Source organism: Papio anubis, chromosome 1 (genome assembly GCF_008728515.1).
Source record: "Papio anubis isolate 15944 chromosome 1, Panubis1.0, whole genome shotgun sequence".
Lineage (NCBI taxonomy): Eukaryota > Metazoa > Chordata > Mammalia > Primates > Cercopithecidae > Papio > Papio anubis.
In genome coordinates this window covers 74,319,761-74,332,754 of record NC_044976.1, presented here as the reverse complement: position 1 = coordinate 74,332,754, position 12,994 = coordinate 74,319,761, and the positions used below count along the sequence as shown (strand labels likewise).

Below are 12,994 nucleotides of genomic sequence, written 5' to 3'. Positions count from 1 at the left end.
ATAATCAGACAAATTCAGAATGTAGGATAGTCCATAATCATCATGGAGTCAATATTATGAGAGGAGTTTGAAAACAGTTTCAAACTCCAAAAAGACAAAAAATTGAATGCAATTTGTGAATTTCTATTGGTTTTATATTTTTACAAAAACTCTAAAAACACATCTTAGGACATTTGGGGAAAGTTGAATCTGGACTAGATATTAGATAATTTAGTGAAGAGCTGGAGAATTTAGAAATTATGTGCTAAAATAGATTCACTTTGCAAAAGAGAAAACTGAAGACCCACAGAGTTTAAATGTGGAATTTTGGATACAATTATACATTTAATTAACCGTAGTGTCATGTTTAAATCCAGTTCTTCTCATTCTCTATGCAATGCTCATTTCACTATTAGAGACAAGTGCTATTTACATAAATCATGCCTATTACATAAGAAAATAAAAATAACTAACCATATAGTAAAGAAGGAAAGAAATGTCACTTTTCATTTATCTTTTACCAATGGAGTTCATTAACTTGCTTACTGGGTGTGTGAAGGCTGACTAGTTTTCCTAAGAGCTCCAGCCTCTACCTTCTGCAAACATATATTGCTCAAGTCTTCTTAATCCTTTAGAATTAAAGCCATCTATTTCCTTGCTGGTGCAACAATTAAAACCACAACTGAGCAACCACAGCAGAAGGCACAAAAGATTCTATCTTGTTCCTCTTGATTATAAAATTGTATGCCACTTCCCAGAGAAATACAAATGTAATGAAATTCTGGAACAAGAAAAAAGATGTACAGTATTTACAAACTTAAAACTTTCATGACTTGGGTCCATTTTTGTCTTTCTATCTCCCTCCACAGCTGATATTCAGTCCTTTTGATTATCAAGAGAATGATCATTTGTCCATGAATACATACCCATAGTATGATTACATACCCATAGTATGTCTTACCCAAACATAAGTAGACAAAACAAAACAAAACAAACATAAACAAATCTCTCACTCCTTTTCATCTTATCAGGAAGCTGATGGGAGTTGCGGATATGCATGTCTGTTAGTTATTGGCTTGCGGTTTTGTTTGCTTACTCGCTGTTTTGCGAGAGAGTAAGCTTTTGTTCCTCCATTTGTTTACAAGAAAATTGTTAGAAATTCACATACATGATCAATACCCATTTAAGCACAGAAATGACAACTGACAAAATTCAGTGATATCCCACAACAAAATAATCTTTTCATTTGACAAAATACTTTATTTTTAAACTAAAATTAGCTTTAAGAAAGTATACCACACATTGATTTTACTTTATGTCTTCTGCAAGACACTGCCTAGATAGTCAATAAATATTGGTATGGCAAACCTTTCAATAATGGTTCATTCAACATCATTTTGTTATAACATTGATGAGAAAAAAAATCAGTTCCAAGCTGGGGCCACTGTCTGTGTGAAGTTTGCACATTCTCCCCATGTTTGCATAGGTTTTCTTTGGGCTGTCTAGTTTCCTCCCACATCCCAAAGCTGTGCATGTGTGTGGAATTGGTGCATTTAAATGGTGTCAGTCTGAATGAGCGTGGGGGTAAGTGCACCCTGTGATGGAGAGACATCCTGTCAGGATTAGCTCCCACCTTGTGCCCTGAGCTGCCAGGATAGGCTCTGGCCACCCAAGACCCTGAACTCTAATAAGCAAGTTGAAAAATGAATGAATGAATACAAATTATTGTCAAATAAAAATTCATAAAGTAAGTGGTAATCATACAGACACATGACAATAAATGATGAGCTACAAAAGTGCACAGAGCACCCACCCTGTTTGTCAGTTTTTGAACTGCATGATAATAGGAGATGTTCCTTGATTTAACAGCCATGACTGCCATCACTTACTGATTCACCAAAAACTGGGCAAATAATTAGCGTGCTTATATTTATTAATCCTAAATGTATGAATAGTTCACATGTATTTCAATGCTTAATATTAAAAGCGTTTTATGTCTTTATTTAAAAGTTTAGTGGCTCAATATGCTGGTTCATGCCTGTAATCCCAGGACTTTGGGAGGCCAGGAGTTTGAGATTAGCCTGGAAAACATAGAGAGACCCCATATCTACAAAAAAAAAAAAAAAAAAAGTTAGCTGAGTGTGGTGGTGCACAACTGTAATCTTAGTTACTTAGGAGGCTGAGTTGGGAGGATCACTTGAGGTCGGGAGATCAAAGTGACAGTGAGCTCTAATCACACCACTGCACTCCGGCCCTGACAACTGAGGAAGCCCCTGTCTCAAAAATAAAAATTAAAAATTAAAAAAATTAAAGTTTAGTGATGTTTTTGTGATCAGAAATATGTCTTAGAAACTTAACTCTTTATCTATATCTATCTATCATCTATCTATCTATCTATCTATCTATCTATCTATCTATCTATCTATCTATATGTCTATGGTAAAATTAGTTTTGTTATAAGTAGTTTCTTCTAAAGTTGCATAGGTTTCCAAGAGGCTTATCAAGGACATGAAATGAAGACTTACTGTATTTGGTTTCCAGCATCTATTCACATAGTTATGCTAGCCAACAGAGTGATGCACAAGACCAAATGATCAAGAATCACTTCTTTTTCCTCATGGCCTGAAAAACAGGAAGGGGTTATTCATAATGTGATTTGGGCATCATGTAACTGGTATTCTCAGATACTGAGAGTGATTAAAAATTCTGTTCCAGTGAATAGTTTAATCTCCCCAATGAACTCTTACTGATTTCCATTGCAAAGCATTTTGTCCGATGGCTTTCATTACCTCTCTCTAGATGATCAGATTTTCCAAAATAACAGTTCACATTAATAATGTTTTACTCTAGTCCTTCACCAATATCTTTTAGTCAGTTGCTCCTTTTTCCCTTAAATGATTTGTAATGCAAATGAAAGAATCTGAGAAGTCACAAGTTGGATTCTGACCTCTTAAATTAACTTCATTAAAATAGCTCTAACTACAGAAAAGAACAGACCTTCTTGCTTTTGGGGTGAAGAGAATCACAATCTGAAATGTCAGTTGCCTCAGGCAGGCACATCACATTGAGTTGCATTTAAAGATAGCTTCAAGCTAGCTTCACACTGAATTATAAAAGAAAAGTCACTGAAGTCATCTCTTTTCATCTAAAAGAAAGTAATTTGAGTATTATTTAACATTGAGAATAATGGCTCATGGATACATAACAGCCTACTAATTTTACCCTTATATAACACCAACTTTTCTCTGAAAAATAAAAAACGTATAAAGCTACCTAATAAGTGATATAATTTGATATAATATCAATGTATATTGAATTGATGTGATAAAAATGTAGAGACAATTCAGTAATTGTTTTAGTTGGCAACAATGAAAATTTGTAGTTAATGATTATCTGATGAGGACAAGAAAACAGTTTTTTAAAGTCTAGAAGTATAAAACTGTAAAAACAAGTAAGGCCATCTCATAAAAAAAGTTTTAAAAGAAGGAGTTCTCTGGTAAAAGGAATTTGAGGAGATTAAGTGTTTTAAATGCTTGTTCCCTGGTGCCATAAAGAAATAGCACTTGAACATAAACTTAATTTACTCAGCAAGGCCATTTTCATTTCCTGCAGAAAGGGTATACTCCCCAGCAGTTTTGCCAAGAGAGTACATCGAACAAAGGAGACAGGGTCACTTACAACCTGATGTGTCCAATCTACTGCTGTGTCCAGTTTCCATTGGCTGGAACAGGACCTCACATTCTGTATTTGTCCCAATTGGCTAGCAACTTAGAACTTTTTAAAAGAGGCAAAGGTAGAGGAGAACAAAGGAAGGAGGAAGTAACTTGTGGAATGCTGAAAAAGGTAAAAACACCTTCAAATAAGAAAGAAGAACAGGCTCTGACCTAATGTTTGCTTGGACCATAAAAAGCATGCCAGGGCAAATATTTAGGCTAAATTGTGGGAGCTAAGAACATAAAGTACATCGATTTCTTTATCATGGCTAGCAGATATTTAAGAATGTTAGCACAAGTCTTTGAATAAACTTTGCTTCTAAGAGAAGTTACTATTTATTCCTAATTAACTGGGGAGGAAAGTCTTTGAAGAGGAACCTCTATTTTACTTTTTATATTAAGAAAAACATATATTGGGTTGAAGTTAAAGATCCACTATTACTGGTTAGGCCACTAATACCTTTTTACCATAAATTTTTCTAGCACTGATAGTGTTCTCAAAATATAGCACTTAGGCATTTGAGAAAACAGCAGAAGCAGGAAGACTACTCTCACCTTTCCCATTCCATTCTTCCCTGAAACAGGCCATGAAAGCTGGGAGGGTCACTCTCTGGCCTTCTCCTTCCCTTCTCCCATGAATATCATTATGTGATCAGTGTCTCGTCCTATACCCAGAGGGAAGGAATGTCACAGGGACACCAAGAAGAATCTGAACAAACAGCCTTGCCAAGTTCCTCCTAATTTATCACCATTATAACATAACTTTTTGTGCTTCAGTCATACTTCTACATTACTGCCCATAAAAATACAGATTTTCTTGTTCCTTTGGGTCTTTATTTCTTTTTCAAAAGATTTCTTAAACTGATACATAAAATTTTACATATATATGGGGTACATGTGAATATCTGTTACATGCATGGAATGTGAAATGATCAAGTAAATGTATTTGGGGTATCCATCACCTTGAGTATTTATCATGTCTATGTGCTGAGAACATTTCAAATCCTCTTTTCTAACTGTTGATACATTGTTGCTAACTATAGTCACCCTACTCTGCAATTGAACATTAGAATTTATATCTTCTATTAACTGTGTTTGTACTGACTGAACCTCTCTTTGTCTCCTCTCCACTCCACCCCTACACCCTTCCCACCTTTGGTATCTATCATTCTATACTCTGCCTCTATAAGATGAACTTTTTTAGCTTCTATATATGATTGATAACATATGATATTTGTCTTTTAGTGCCTGGCTAATTTCACTTGACCTAATGACCTTGAGTTCCATATAAATTGCTGCAAATGATATAATTTCATTATTTTTTATGGTCAAATAGTATTCAAGTATGTATATATACCACATTTTCTTTAACCATTCATCCTTTGATGGACACTTAGTCTGATTAAATCTTTCCTATTATGAATAGTGCTGCAATAAACATGGGAGTACAGGTATTACTTTGACATACTGATTTCTTTTCCTTTGGATAAATATCCAATAGTGGGATTTCTGATCCATAGGGGTTTTATTTTTAGACTTTAAAAAAAAATTTCCATAATGTTTTTCATAGTGGCTGTACCAATTTACATACCACCAACAGTATGTGAGAGTTCCCTTTTCTCTCCATCTTTGCCAGTATCTGCTATGTTTTATCTTTTTTTTCTTTTATTATTATTATTATTATTATTATAATACTTTAAGTTCTATGGTACATGTGCATAACGTGCAGGTTTGTTAAGATATGTGAGCATTTTGTGTTACAAGTTGTTGTGTTGCACCCATCAACTCGTCAGGGCACCCATCAACTCATCATTTCAAATCAGGTATAACTTCCCACGTAATCCCTCCCCCTCCCCCCTCCTCCCTCCCCATGATAGGCCCCTGGTGTGTGATGTTCCCCTTCCTGAGTCCGGGTGATCTCATTGTTCAGTTCCCACCTAAGTGAGTGAGAACATGCGGTGGCTTGGTTTTCTGTTCTGTGAGGTTTGCTAAGCACGTGATGGTTTCAGCTGCATCCATGTCCCAAGCAAAGGACACAAACTCATCCTTTTTTATGTGGCTACAGACTCATGGTGTATATGTGCCACATTTTCTTAACCAGTCTGTCACCGATGGACATTCAAGCCATCCGTGCCTTGTTATTGTGAATAGTGCCTAATAAACATATGTGTGCATGTGTCTTTATAGCAGCACATTTGCAACTTTTTCCTTTGGGTATATACCAGTAATGGGATGGCTGGGTCATGGTACATCTAGTTCTAGATCCTTGAGGAATCGCCATACTGTTTTCCATATTGGGCCGGAACCCAGCTTACAACTCACCAACAGTAAAAGTGTTCTATTTCTCCACATCCCTCTGCAGCACCTGTTGTTTCCTTGACTTTTTAATGATCGCCATTTCAACTGCAGATGGTATCTCATTGTGGTTTTGATTTGCATTTCGATGACAGTGATGATGAGCATTTTTCATGTGTCTGTTGGCTGTATGAATGTCTTTTTGAGAAATGTCTGTTCATATTCTTTGCCCATTTTTTGATGAGTTGTTTGTTTTTCTTGTAAATTTGTTTTGAGTTCCTTTGTAGGTTCTGGATATTAGCCTTTGCTCAGATGAGTAGATTGCAAAAAATTTTCTCCCATTCTGTAGGTTGTCGGTTCAATTTGGATGGTAGTTTCTTTTGCCAGCAGAAGCTCTTTAGTTTAATTAGATCCCATTTGTCAATTCCTTTGGCTTTTTACGCCATTGCTTTGGTGTTTTAGACATGAAGTCTTGCCCATGCCTATGTCCTGAATGGTACTACCTAGGTTTTCTCCTAGGATTTTATGGTATTAGGTCTAACATTTAAGTCTCTAATCCATCTTTAATTAATTTCGTATAAGGAGTGTTATGCACCAGTTTCAGCTTTCTACTTATGGCTAGAAGAGAAAACCAAAAGAACAAAGAAGAAAAAGAAATGAACAATGCCTGTAAAGAAGTATAAGTTATGTAAAAAGAATCTCAACACGTCTGATTTGGGTGCCTGAGTGAGGGGAAAATGGAACCAAGTTGGAAAACACTCTTCAGGGATATCATCCAGAGAATTTCCCCAACCTAGTAGGGCAGGCCAACATTCAAATCCAGGAAATACAGAGAACGCCACAAAGATACAATTCTTGAGAAGAGCAACCCAAGACACATACTGCCAGATTCACCAAAAGTTGAATGAAGGAAAAAATCTTAAGGGCAGTCAGAGAGAAAAGGTCGGGTTACCCACAAAGGGAAGCCTATCAGACTAACAGAAGATCTCTCAGCAGAAACTCTACAAGCCAGAAGAGAGTAGCCAATATTCAACATTCTTAAAGAAAAGAATTTTAAACCCACCTCATATCCAGCCAAACTAAGTTTCTTTTTTTTTTTTTTTTTTTGAGACGGAGTCTGCCTCCTGCCTGTGCCAGAGTGCAGTGGCCGGATCTCAGCTCACTGCAAGCTCCCGCCTCCTGGGTTCACGCCATTCTTCTGGCCCTCAGCCTCCCGAGTAGCTGCTGGGACTACCAAACCAAGTTTCATAAGTGAAGGAGAAATAAAATCCTTTTACAGATAAGCAAATGCCAGGAGATTTTGTCACCACTAGGCCTGCCTTTACAAGAGACCCTGAAGGAAGCACTCAACATGGAAAGGAACAACGGTACCAGCCATTGCAAAAACATGCCAAAATGTAAAGACCATCAAGGCTGGTGGGAAGAAACTGCATCAACTAACGAGCAAAATAACCAGTTAATATCATACCAAGTGATCGTTCACACATAACAATATTAACCTTTAAAATGTAAATGGACTAAATGTCTAAATTAAAAAAAGACACAGACTGGTAAACTGGATAAAGAGTCATCCATCAGTCTGCTGTATCCAGGAGACCCATCTCACACGCAGAGACATTACAGGCTCAAAATAAAGAGATGGAGGAAGATTTACCAAGCAAACGGAGAAATAAAAAAAGTAGCAGGGTTGGGTAATACTAGTCTCTGATAAAACAGACAAACCATCAAAGATCAAAAGAGACAAAGAAGGCCATTACATAATGGTAAAGGATCAATTCAACAGGAAGAGCGCTAACTATCCTAAATATATATGCACCCAATACAGGAGCACCCAGATTCATAAAGCAAGTCCTTAGAGATTTAAAGAGACTTAGACTCCCATACAATAATAATGGGAGACTTCAACACTCCACTGTCAACATTAGACAGACTTCCTCAACGAGACAGAAAGTGAACAAGATATCCAGGAATTGAACTCATCTCTGCAGCAAAGCTGCACCATACATCTATAGAACTTCCACCCCAAATCAACAGAATATAGATTCTTCTCAGCAATTCACATCGCACTTATCTAAAATTGACCATAATTGGGCAGTTCCTCAGCAAAATGTACAAGAACAGAAATTATAACAAACTGTCTCAGACCACAGTGCAATCAAACTAGAACTCTGTGAATAAGAAACTCAATCAAAACTGTCAACTACATGGAAACTGAACAACCTCCTCCTGAATGACTACCGGTACATAACGAAATAAAGGCAGAAATAAAGATGTTCTTGAAGCCAATGAGAACAAAGATACAACATACCACAGAATCTCTGGACACATTTAAAGCAGTGTGTAGAGGGAAATTTATAGCACTAAATGCCCACAAGAGAAAGCAGGAAAGATCTAAATTGACACTCTAACATCACAATTAAAAGAACTAGAGAAGCAAGACATCAATATTCGAAAGCTAGCAGAAGGCAAGAAATAACTAAGATCAGAGCAGAACTGGAAGGAAATACAAAACACAAAACCCTCCAAAAATCAAATGAATCCAGGAGTTGGAGCTTGAAAAAGATCAACAAAATTGACAGACTGTTAGCAAGACTAATAAAGAAGAAAAGAGAGAAGAATCAAATAGGATGCAATAAAAAATGATAAAGGGGATATCATCACCGACCCCACAGAAATACAAACCACCATCAGAGAATCACTATGTCACCTCTATGCAAATAAACTGAAAAAATCTAGAAGAAATGGATAATTTCCTGGACACTTACACTCTTCCAAGACTAAACCAGGAAGCAGTTGAATCCCTGAATAGACCAATAGCAGGTTTCCGAAATTGAGGCACACTAATAGCCTACCAATCAAAAAGTCCAGGACCAGATGGATTCACAGCCGAATTCTACCAGAGGCACACAAGGAGGAGCTGGTACCATTCCTTCTGAAACTATTCCAATCAATGAAAAGAGGGTCCTCCCAACTCATTTTAGGAGGCCAACATCATCCTGATACCAAAGCCCGGCAGAGACATCAACAAAAAGAGAATTTTAGACCAATATCCCTGATGAACATCGATGCAAAAAATCCTCAATAAAATACTGGCAAAACCGTGGATTCAGCAACACATCAAAAGTTTATCCATTCATGATCAAGTGGTCTTCCTCCCTGGAATCAAGGCTGGTTCATTCCCACAAATCAATAAACATAATCCAGAAAACAGAACCAAAGACAAGAACCATGATTATCTCTCACAGATGCAGAAAAGGCTACCCAACAGCTCTTCATGCTAAAAACGCCTGAATAAATTGGTATTGACGGAACGGCCTCAAAACAACAGCCGGTCATGTCAAACCCACAGCCAATACCATACTGAATGAAAACTGGAAAATTCCTTTGAAAACTGGCACAAAAGATTGTGGATGACATAACAGAGAACAGGTCAAGAAAAGAAGAAGTCAAATGTCCCTGTTTGCAGACATTTGACATGATTGTATATTTAGAAAACTCTATTGTTCAGCCCAAAATCTCCTTAAGCTGATAAGCAACTTCAAAGCAAAGTCTCAGGATACAAAAAATCAATGTGTAAAAATCACAAACATTCGTATACACCAGTAACAGACAAACAGAGAGCCAAATCATGAATGAACTCCATTCACAATTGCTTCAAAGAGAATAAAAATACCTAGGAATCCAACTTCTACAAGGGATGCAAAGGACCTCTTCAAGGAGAACTACAAACCACTGCTCAGTGAAATAAAAGAGGATTACAAAACAAATGGAAGAACATTCCATGCTCATGATAGGAAGAATCCTATTATTGTGAAAATGGCCATACCTCGCCCATGGTTATTTATAGATTCAATGCCATCCCCATCAAGCTACCAATGAGTTTCTTCACAGAATTGAAAACTGCTTTAAAGTTCACATGGAACCAAAAAGAGCCCACATCTCCAAGACAATCCTAAGTCAAAGAACAAAGCTGGAGGCATCACACTACCTGACTTCAAACTATATACTCACAAGGCTACAGTAACCAAAACAGCCTGGTACTGGTACCAAAACAGAGATATAGACCAATGGAACAGAACAGATCCTCAGAAATAATACCACACACATCTACAGCCATCTGATCTTGACAAACCTGGAGAGAAAGAAATGGGAAAGCGATTCCCATTTAATAAATGGTGCTGTGGGTACCATACTATGGTGAAAGTTGAAACTGATGTTTTACTCACATAGCCATTCTATAACTAGAATAACATGCTATCTTATTGTGGTTTTGATTTGCATTTCACGTAAAAAAATTTTACCATTTTAGTGATGGTAAAATTTCACATACAACTGTTGGCCATTTGTATATCTTCTTTGGGAAATGTCTATTTGCATCCTTTTCCCACTTTTAATGAATTCATTTTTAATTGTTGTTTTGAGTTTCTTGTGTATTCGATATAATTATTGTCAAATGAATGGTTTAAAAAATATTTTTCTCCCATTCTCAACAGGTTATCCCTTTTACTCTGTTTATTGTCTTTGCTGTGCAGAAGATTTTAGTTTAATATCTTACTATCAGTTTTTCTTCTTGTTTTGGGTTTTGTTTGTTTGTTTGTTTCATCCAGCTTTGATGTTTTAGCCATGAGATCTTTGCCTATGCTAATGTCCTGAAGTGGAGCATGCTATGTTTTCTAGTAGTTTTGTAGGCTTCAGGTCTTATGTTTCAGCCCTTTCATCTATCTTGAGTTTATTTCTGTAGACAACAGAAGATTGGAGTCCAGTTTCATTTTTTCTTTTTCTGCATATGGATATCCAATTTCCCCAGCATCATTTATTGAAGAAGGAGTCCTTTCCCCTGTTGTATGTTCTGTAGCTTTAATTTAAAATCAGTTGATTGGGAGGCCAAGACAGTAGATCACTGGAGGCTGCCCACATCTCACCAAAAATGGCTGGAACATTGAAGGTGGGCATGGTGGCTCATGCCCAATCAGCCACTTGGGAGGCTAAGCTGGAGAATCACTGAACCCAAGAGGCAGCAGTTGCAGTGAAGATCACACCACCGGGCACCTGACCTGGGTGGACAGAGTAAAGACCCCAGAAGGAAGGAAGGAAGGAAGGAAGGAAGGAAGGAAGGAAGGAAGGAAGGAAGGAAGGAGGGAGTGGATGGAGAGTGGAGGGAGGGGGGAAGGAAGGAAGGAGGGAAGGAGGAGGAGGGAAGGGAAGGGGAGTGGAAGGGAAGGAAGGAGGGAAGGAAGGAGGAGGGAGGGAAGGAAGGAAGGAAGGAAGGAAGGAAGGGAAGGAAGGAAGGAAGGAAGGAAGGAAGGAAGGAAGGGAAGGAAAAGAACACCGAAGGATGGCTGAGTGGACAAACAACTGCAGGAGGCTGGAGGGGTGGACAAGAGGTCAAGAGATCGAGACCATTCTGGCCAACATGGTGAAACCCTGTCTCTACTAAAAAGTACAAAAATTAGCTGGATGTGGTGGTGCTCACCCATAGTCCCACCTACTTGAGAGGCTGAGGCAGGAGAATTGCTTGAACCTGGGAGGCAGAGGTTGCAGTGAGCTGAGATCACGCCACTGCACTCAGCCTGGCGACAGAGCAAGACTGCATTAAAAAAAAAAAAAGAAATCAGCTGGGTATAAATATGTGGATGTATTTCTAGATTATTCTGTTCCATTAGTCTATGTGTCTGTTTTTATACCAGTACCATGTTGTTTTGGTTACTGTACCCTTATAATATATTTTGAAGTCAGATATTATGATGCCTCCAGCTTTGTTCTTTTTACTCAGGATTGCTTTGGCTTTTTGGGCTTTTTTGTTGTTGTTCCATATAAATTTTAAGATTTTTTTTTAATTATGTGAAAATGAAATTGGTGTTTTGATAGGGATTGCATTGAATTCTTAGATTGCTTTGAGTAGTATGGTCATTTTAATGATATTAGTTCTTTTGATCCATGAGCATGGGATGTCTTTCCATTTGTTTGCATCCTCTATAATTTCTTTCATCATTGTTTGTCTTGTTATTGATTTCTAGTTTTATTCCATGTGGTCTAAGGAGATAGTTAATATGATTTTAGTTATTTAAAATTTGTTGAGACTTGTTTTGTGTGCTAACATATGGTCTATCTTGGAGAATGTTTGATGTACTGATGAGGAGAATGTATGTTCTGTAGCTGTGGATGAAATGTTCTGTAAAAGTCTGTCAGGCCCATTTAGTCTAACGTGCAGTTTAAATCTAATCTTTCTTTGTTAATTTTCTGCCTAGATGATCTGTCTAATGCTGAGAGTTGGGTGTTGAAGTCTCCAATTTTATTTTATTGAAGTCTGTCTCTCCCTTTAAATCGAATAAGATTTGCTTTATATGTCTGGGTGCCCCAGTGTTAGGTGCATATATGTTTATAATTATTATATCCTCTTGTAGAATTAATCCCTTTATCATTATATAATGACCCATTCTGTCTCTTTTTACTGTTTTCACACTCTGTTTTATCTAAGTATAGCTACTTGTGCTTGCTTTGGTTTCCATTTGCATGGAAAATCTATTCCATCCCTTTACTTTCAGTCTTTACGTATTTTTACAGATGAAATGATTTCCCTGTAGGCAGCATACAGATGGGTCATGTTTTATTATCCATTCAGCCAGTCTATATTTTCTAAATGGAAAGTTTAATCTGTTTACATTCAAGGTTATTATTGATATGGCTTATTTCTGCCATGTTATTAATTGATTTCTGATTGTTTTGTATATTCTGTCTCTCTCTCTCTCTCTCTCTCTCACTATTTATTGTTGTGGTTTGGTGGTTTTATATAGTGGCAACATTTGAGTCTTTTCCCTGTTTGTGTGTTTGCTCTGTGAGTAAGTTTTATATTTTCATGTGCTTCCATGATGATAGATATTATGCTTTCATATAGATATATGCTATCCTACACCTGGAATGTAGGATTCCTTAAGCATTTCTTGTAGTTCTTGTCTAGTGGTGATGAATTCCCTCAGCTTTTGCTTGTCTAGGGAAGACTTTATTTC

General features: G+C 37.2%; 1 long non-coding RNA gene across 1 annotated transcript in view; it reads right to left on the bottom strand.

Annotated features, from left to right (window-relative positions):
- Window positions 1-229: 229 nt before the first annotated feature.
- LOC103886117 overlaps window positions 230-12,994 on the bottom strand; it is a 41,109-nt gene continuing 28,344 nt past the window's right edge. The window contains exons 3-5 of the long non-coding RNA XR_001906225.3: window positions 2,977-3,124; window positions 2,505-2,601; window positions 230-760 (exon numbers count right to left, since the gene is read on the bottom strand). This is a non-coding gene — a long non-coding RNA (uncharacterized LOC103886117). The remainder of the gene's footprint in view (window positions 761-2,504; window positions 2,602-2,976; window positions 3,125-12,994) is intronic.